Source organism: Aegilops tauschii, chromosome 1 (assembly GCF_002575655.3).
Source record: "Aegilops tauschii subsp. strangulata cultivar AL8/78 chromosome 1, Aet v6.0, whole genome shotgun sequence".
Classification (NCBI taxonomy): Eukaryota; Viridiplantae; Streptophyta; class Magnoliopsida; order Poales; family Poaceae; genus Aegilops; species Aegilops tauschii.
The window spans coordinates 110,377,824-110,385,525 of NC_053035.3; the positions used below are offsets into that span (position 1 = coordinate 110,377,824).

Sequence of the window (7,702 nt, forward strand, 5' to 3'; positions counted from 1 at the left end):
GTAAGCAGTATGACTTATATCGCCCACAAATCACTTGTATTCTACTCGTGCATAGCATCAACGCATAAAACCAGGCTCGGATGCCACTGTTGGGGAACGTAGTAATTTCAAAAATCTTCCTACGCACACACAAGATCATGGTGATGCATAGGAACGAGAGGGGAGAGTGTTGTCCATGTACCCTCGTAGACCGATAGCGGAAGCGTTATCACAACGCGGTTGATGTAGTCGTACGTCTTCATGATCCGACCGATCAAGTACCGAACGTACGGCACCTCCGAGTTCTACACACGTTCAGCTCGATGGCGTCCCTCGAACTCCGATCCAGCCGAGTGTTGAGGGAGAGTTTCGTCAGCACGACGGCGTGGTGACGATGATGATGTTCCACCGACGCAGGGCTTCGCCTAAGCTCCGCAACGGTATTATCGAGGTGTAATATGGTGGAGGGGGCACCGCACACGGCTAAGAGATCTCAAGGATCAATTGTTGTGTCTCTGGGGTACCCCCCTGCCCCCGTATATAAAGGAGCAATGGGGAGGCAGCCAGCCAAGGGGAGAGGCGCGCCATAGGGGGGAGTCCTACTCCCACCGGGAGTAGGACTCCTCCTTTCCTTGTGGGAGTAGGAGAAGGGAAGGGGGAAGGAGAAATAAGGAAGGGTGCGCCCCCCTTCCCTAGTCCAATTCGGACCAGACCATGGGGAGGGGTGCGGCCACCTTTTGAGGCCTTTCTCTCCTTTCCCGTATGGCCCATTAAGGCCCAATACGAATTCCCGTAACTCTCCGGTACTCCGAAAAATACCCGAATCACTCGGAACCTTTACGAAGTCCGAATATAGTCGTCCAATATATCGATTTTTACGTCTCGACCATTTCGAGACTCCTCGTCATATCCCCGATCTCATCCGGGACTCCGAACTCCTTCGGTACATCAAAACTCAATAAAACTGTCATCGTAACGTTAAGCGTGCGGACCCTACGGGTTCGAGAACTATGTAGACATGACCGAGACACGTCTCCGGTCAATAACCAATAGCGGGACCTGGATGCCCATATTGGCTCCCACATATTCTACGAAGATCTTTATCGGTCAGACCGCATAACAACATACGTTGTTCCCTTTGTCACCGGTATGTTACTTGCCCGAGATTTGATCGTCGGTATCTCGATACCTAGTTCAATCTCGTTACCGGCAAGTCTCTTTACTCGTTCCGTAACACATCATCCCGCAACTAACTCATTAGTCACAATGCTTGCAAGGCTTATAGTGATGTGCATTACCGAGTGGGCCCAGAGGTACCTCTCCGACAATTGGAGTGACAAATCCTAATCTCGAAATACGCCAACCCAACAAGTACCTTTGGAGACACCTGTAGAGCACCTTTATAATCACTCATTTACGTTGTGACGTTTGGTAGCACACAAAGTGTTCCTCCGGTAAACGGGAGTTGCATAATCTCATAGTCATAGGAACATGTATAAGTCATGAAGAAAGCAATAGCAACATACTAAACGATCGGGTGCTAAGCTAACGGAATGGGTCAAGTCAATCACGTCATTCTCCTAATGAGGTGATCTCGTTAATCAAATAACAACTCATGTCTATGGCTAGGAAACATAACCATCTTTGATTAATGAGCAAGTCAAGTAGAGGCATACTAGTGACACTCTGTTTGTCTATGTATTCACACATGTATTATGTTTCCGGTTAATACAATTCTAGCATGAATAATAAACATTTATCATGATATAAGGAAATATATAATACTTTATTATTGCCTCTAGGGCATATTTCCTTCATTGAGTATTTTGATTCATTAAATAAAGTACTGTAAAGCTAGAAGGTGGCAGCGGCAATAAAATTAGGTGTAGAATTATAACCTCACTGTTGACATAAAAATTCTTGCATGTTGTAATGGATGTGGCACTCACCACTTAAAGGCAACTTCTAGTGAAGCTGGTTCATGCACACGACTTGATTCGGCTGGCTCTTGTTCTTATTATTGATGTGCTCCATTCCAGAACATTAACTTGTTATTTCCTTAGAAGAGTATTGTATATACATGTTCCTATTTATGTCGCAAATAAGGGTCATGGTTCTAATTATGCTCACTTGTATTGAGTTACTCATGTAACTAAAACTAGAACTTAAATGTTATTTTTAGTTTTGCAATGGATTTGAAGATAAGGGATCACATTAGAAAGAGGAGGGAGGAGGAGGATGATGATATGATGTTGTTCATTCTGCCCGCACTGTATTTGTTGGGCTATAGTGGAGGAATAGAAAAGAAGAACGACACACATCAGCACTAACATGCGAGGAAAAAGTACGAGAGCTGCTTGAAGGCCATGTCAAGAATTGTAGGGTTGCGTATAGAATGGAGCCTGCAATCTTCATATCATTGGCCAATTACCTTCGAAGGGAAAGGTTGGTATGTGGCACTAGGATTAAGGTTGAGGAGAAACTAGCGTTTTTCATGTATATGCTTAGTCCTAATGCATCATTCGAGGATCTCCAAGGACAATTTGGACACAACAATGAAAACTATCATCGCCATATGAAGCATTTTTTGAAAAGGTTGTCCCAACCCTCTACCATAGATTTGTGAAGTTTCCCAATCCCAATGAAGTACATTGCAAAATTTAGGATAATACTAGGTTCTATCCATATTTCAAGGTCCTTACCTTAGCACTTCTACCCCCAATCAATACCTGCTTCTACAAGCTTAAAAAATAACCATCGAGGCTTCTTTTTTGCAGAATTGCATCGGTGCATTTGATGGCACTCATGTACCGATATCCATAAAACCCGAGAAAGCAGCTCCATTTGGAAACAGAAAGGGTACACTTAGTCAGAACATAATGATAGCTTGTGATTTTCTTAACTATTACCATTGTATCTGCTTGATGGAAGGGATCATCCACACACACTAGAGTCCTAAGATCTACAATGAATAGTGGTTTCCATGTACCTCCAGCGTATTCTATCTAGTGGATGGGGGGTATATGCCAACACCTCTTATTTCCTTGCACCATATCGTGGAGTGAGGTACCATCTGAAGGAGTTTGGGCCAAGACACCGTAGACCTCAGAACTACAAGGAGCTATTTAACCATCGTCACGTGCTATTGAGGAATCATGTCGAAAGGACTTTGGGGTTTCTAAAGAAACGCTACCCATTCTTAAGGTTGCCACATGATACGTCTCCAACATATCTATAATTTATGAAGTATTCATGCCATGTTTACAACAATTCTATATGGTTTTGTTATGATTTGAATGGAACTAACCTAGACTGATGTTGTTTTCAGCAGAACTACCGTGGTGTTGATTTTTATGCAGAAATCACTACAAAAAAATACACTTCCGTGATGATACGTGTTTGTCACAGTAGGTCACGTTATTTGTCATGCATGTACATCCATGACGATTTTATGAGAGAATAAAGATAGTCATACATTTGCTGTCGTAGAGGTGTTTCATGACATTACCAAAATTATCATCACGGAAGTGTCCACTTCCATGACGATAAATGGCGCGTCATGGAAATGGTTTCGTCAAGGGTAACCGACACGTGGCATCCACCATAACGGGTCGCCGTTAAGCTATGGGGTTTCAGTTTGGATCCGATAACCCGTTAACAGCCCGGACCAATGGGGATTTTCCACGTGTAAAATCATCATTGGCTGGAGGAAACAAGTGTCTGCTCCTCGGTGGGCCAGATGTCGTCCATCTAATGGAGAAGACATGCCTATGATACGTCGACACGTGGCAGGGCCCAACAGAGTCCCATATAGGTTAAAAAGGCCGACCCAATCAAAGGCCCGTAGTACTTACTCAGATACTAGTGGGCCAGCCCAACAACGGCCTGTTTAAACATCGCCCATTTATGGCCCGAAGCCAAATCTGGCCCGTTAATTGTTCGCCGAATATATGGACCCAACTACGGCCCACTGACTTTTGGCCTGTTATAGGCCCGATGTAGACATGGGCCCATTTCAGCCTGGTGTGTCCTTCGGCCTGGGAATGGCCTGTGCTGCCCATGGGCCATATATGGCCTGACGCGACATCCGGCCCACTAACGGCCCATGATAAAGTTGGCAACAGTTCAGCCCAACGTGACTTTGGGCCTGTTAAAGGCCTGTCGTATAATTCGGCCCGTTGATGCATGCACTAAGCTTTTGGCCTCTTAAAGGCTCATGATATCAGTGGGCCAACTAAGGCCCGAGATACGTTTTGGCCTGGTAATGGCCCGTCATATAACTGGACCAAAAAAGGCCCGATCTACATTTCAGCCTACTAAAGGCCCGTCGACGACTAGTGAAAATTGAGGCCCAACATGAATTTTGGCCTGCTAAAGGCCCATGGTTTCTTCTGGGCCGTAACAGGCTAGCAGAATATTCAGCCTGTTAATGGCCCAAAGCTACATGGGCCCAGCTAAGCGCTTGTCAGCATTCTGGGAACGGGGGTCCCCAGACTTGCCTGCCTGCGGCCCACAGCGTGGCTCCTGCAGCGGCCTGGTATGGCCCATCTTCACCAGCAAACACTCAAGACCCTCGCGAGGGGCCAAGCCTCACGAGGCGGACAATGCGAGACCTCCTCAGGGTCAGCCTCACTAGGATGGCTCGCGAGGAGCGGAGAGATCAAGGCGGGGGGCACCTCGTGAGGTTCTCGTGACGTGAGCCGTGACAACCAAGGCCAGGCGGGCACCAGCGGGCGCAAAGTACCCGTTGCCTCTTTGGCGCTAAAGGGGCAAGCGCGGGCGAGGAGTCCCGAGGCATCAGGCAAAGGTTTCCATATCGGTGCAACAAGACCAAGAACAGCAGGACGGCAGGACGGAGGTCACCGCGGAGCCCACGATGGCGTCACCACTAGAGCCTTTGGCAGGCGAAGACCACCTTTTATCAAGATAGCTTGTACTAGCTGTCCCCTTCAAATAGGCTGTTGTGGGATCCCTTCCCGCCTAAGATTTGGGGAGAGGACCCGGGCCTCTATAAATAGGACTAGCCACCACCTTAGCAGGGGACGGATCATTCAGACCATCCTCAACCACACAAGCTCACTGAGCCCTAGAACACCTCTCCTCAGGAGGCCGTTCTTCCCTTGTACTTGTTCATCCTCAGCCTACAAGGCAATCCACCTCACCACACTGGAGTAGGGTATTACACCACATCGGTGGCCCGAACCATTATAAACTCTTGTGTCCCCTGTTATTCGACTTCGTGGCGAGTGTGTGAGCTAGGGGAGGGAGAGATCTTCGTGCGCACCCCAGTGTTCAAACCTTGAAGGTTTTGCCGGAACCCGAAATCCAACAGCGCTGGGTCCACTAAAGGCCCGACTAAAATTTGGGCCGAATATAGGCCCGAGTAAGTTGTGGGCCTGGCGCAAAGTGTGAAGGCCCCACTAGCCTTTCAGGCCCAAGAAAGTTGCAAGAGGCTAATGTTTCGGCCCGGTCGACTACATCAGATTTTTTTTCGCATAGCGAATGATGGCAGTAACTAGTAGGAATTAAGAACAAACCTACTCTATACAATAAAGAAATTACGGCATAGTAACTTAGAATAAACCTACACTATAAAATAAAGGATTTATGGTATATTACATCCACTGGGCATCGAAGTTCGCCAGCAGTGATCATAAAGCGCAACGAAGAAGCCGATTACAGAAACTGGGCACCATTGTAGCGCAACAAAATAATACTGAACCAAGACCACTTCCAAGACAATTCAAGAAAGGTTAGCCTTGCGCGGGAACTGCAGCAAGCTGCTGAGCAAGGCTGTGAGACCGGACTAGCATGTCGGTCATAGCTTCCAGGTGTAGCTATTTAGCAATGAGGTTCTCATTGGTGTTCTCAGCAATCTTTCTTAGAGATAGGACTTCAAGTCGAAGTTGAGTTGCAGAATGTCTTTCTGCTAGAACTTGGGACTGAAGAAGTTGAATTGATTCAGACAGCGAATTCTGTGATCTTGTCTGACTGCTAGTCTCAAGTAACTCGAACACTGCATCAAGACAAGACTTTGGGGTTGTCTTGCTATCTTCAAGATGTTTTGCCTTCTTTGCTGCAATATATGTTGGGTTCGTTTCACAGCCTTCAACAGACTTGTGCATGCCATCAGGCATATCACCCTGAAACAAGCAGAGAGATGACAAGTTTTGCACGTGTATAAACAAAGATGATAACTGTGCTGTCAGTTCCACCAACACTACTGCAGGATGCTGCTAACGCAACACTACGATCAGAGACCCTTCGATGAAACTATGTGCGATGCCATAATCGTAAACGGTGGTGTAAAAATCCGTCAAAAAGGTGCAAAACATTTACGATGGAGGATGCATCAAACACGGTTCATATTTTAGTTGCGTGTGCGATGCAGGGCATATGGTTCAGCTCAATTAACTGTTTGCGATGAGGAGGAGCAAAAGAAACAGGCAGCCAGATGAAGGTGTGTGCTATGTACAGCATACGGTTCACTCGGATGAACAGTTTGTGATTAGGCAACACAATGAAAACGGTCAGCCAGATCAAAGGTGTGTGCGATATACGGCATGCGGTTCACTCGGATAAACTGTTTGCGTTGAGACATGAGAACAGAAACAGTTCAAATGAACAAGATGTGTGTGATACGCGGCAAACAGGTCTGTAATAAAAAATGTGTGTGAATACCGATAATAACATAGACGGTTGCTGCTAATAAGACGCGTGTGTTGTGCGATGGGATTGCATACAGACAACATATATATATATATATATATATATATATATATATATATATATATATATATATATATATATATATATATATATATATATATATATATATATATATAAATCCATCCTACCACCCGGTGGTAGTTACCCCACATATCTCATATACTACCATGTGGTGCTATATATATATACTATTTTATTATTTTAAATATGTTCATAAACTATATATAAGTATTTCAAAGTAAGTTACATGAAAAAATTGCATATGAGTCCATAGTTTTTTTTATAATTGTGAAATGCGTACATATTTGTACGTAAAAAAAGCATACTCAAAACATGGTACATACTACCTAAAAATTAGTATATATACTACCTAATCATTGATATATACTACATACTACACGTATTTACTCTCGGTTTTGACAGATACTACATACAACATAGAAAACACAAGTGGTGGTAACTACCACTGCTTGTAGGAAACATTTGTCCTACATATCTGGACTATTCTGTTTCGCGTAACAAAATATTATTCTGTTACCCAACTTGAACGGACAGCCGGGAGACGTTGGACTGATATGATTTTCCCAGGTGAACTGATCTTTCTGTGTGTTTTGCGGAGGAGCAGGGCAGCCTAATTCAACGCGGACAACGCCACGGACTGCTGCGACGCTTTGATTTTTGGGTTTGATTGATGACGGACTCCAGCACAAAGCATGCACGACACCAGGATCTAGCACCAGATCATCACGTCGACCACCGGCGACGTGGAAATGCACGAGGAAGACCAGGGAGGCGGCAGTAACCGGGGGAGGTGCGCGGCGTGCAAGTACCTGCGCCGGCAGTGCGCCCCCGACTGCGTGCTCACCCCCTACTTCCTGGCGTCGCAACCCCACCGCTATGCCGCCGTCCACCGAGTCTTTGGCGCCAGCAAAGTCGCGAGGTTTCTCGAGGATCGAGGTATGTGACCTCTGGTAATCAATCGTTATGGCCGCCA

General features: G+C 45.7%; 1 pseudogene; it reads left to right on the forward strand.

Moving 5' to 3' along the window:
* Window positions 1–2,168: 2,168 nt before the first annotated feature.
* Window positions 2,169–2,643, forward strand: LOC141039306 (uncharacterized; annotated as a pseudogene).
* Window positions 2,644–7,702: the final 5,059 nt, after the last annotated feature.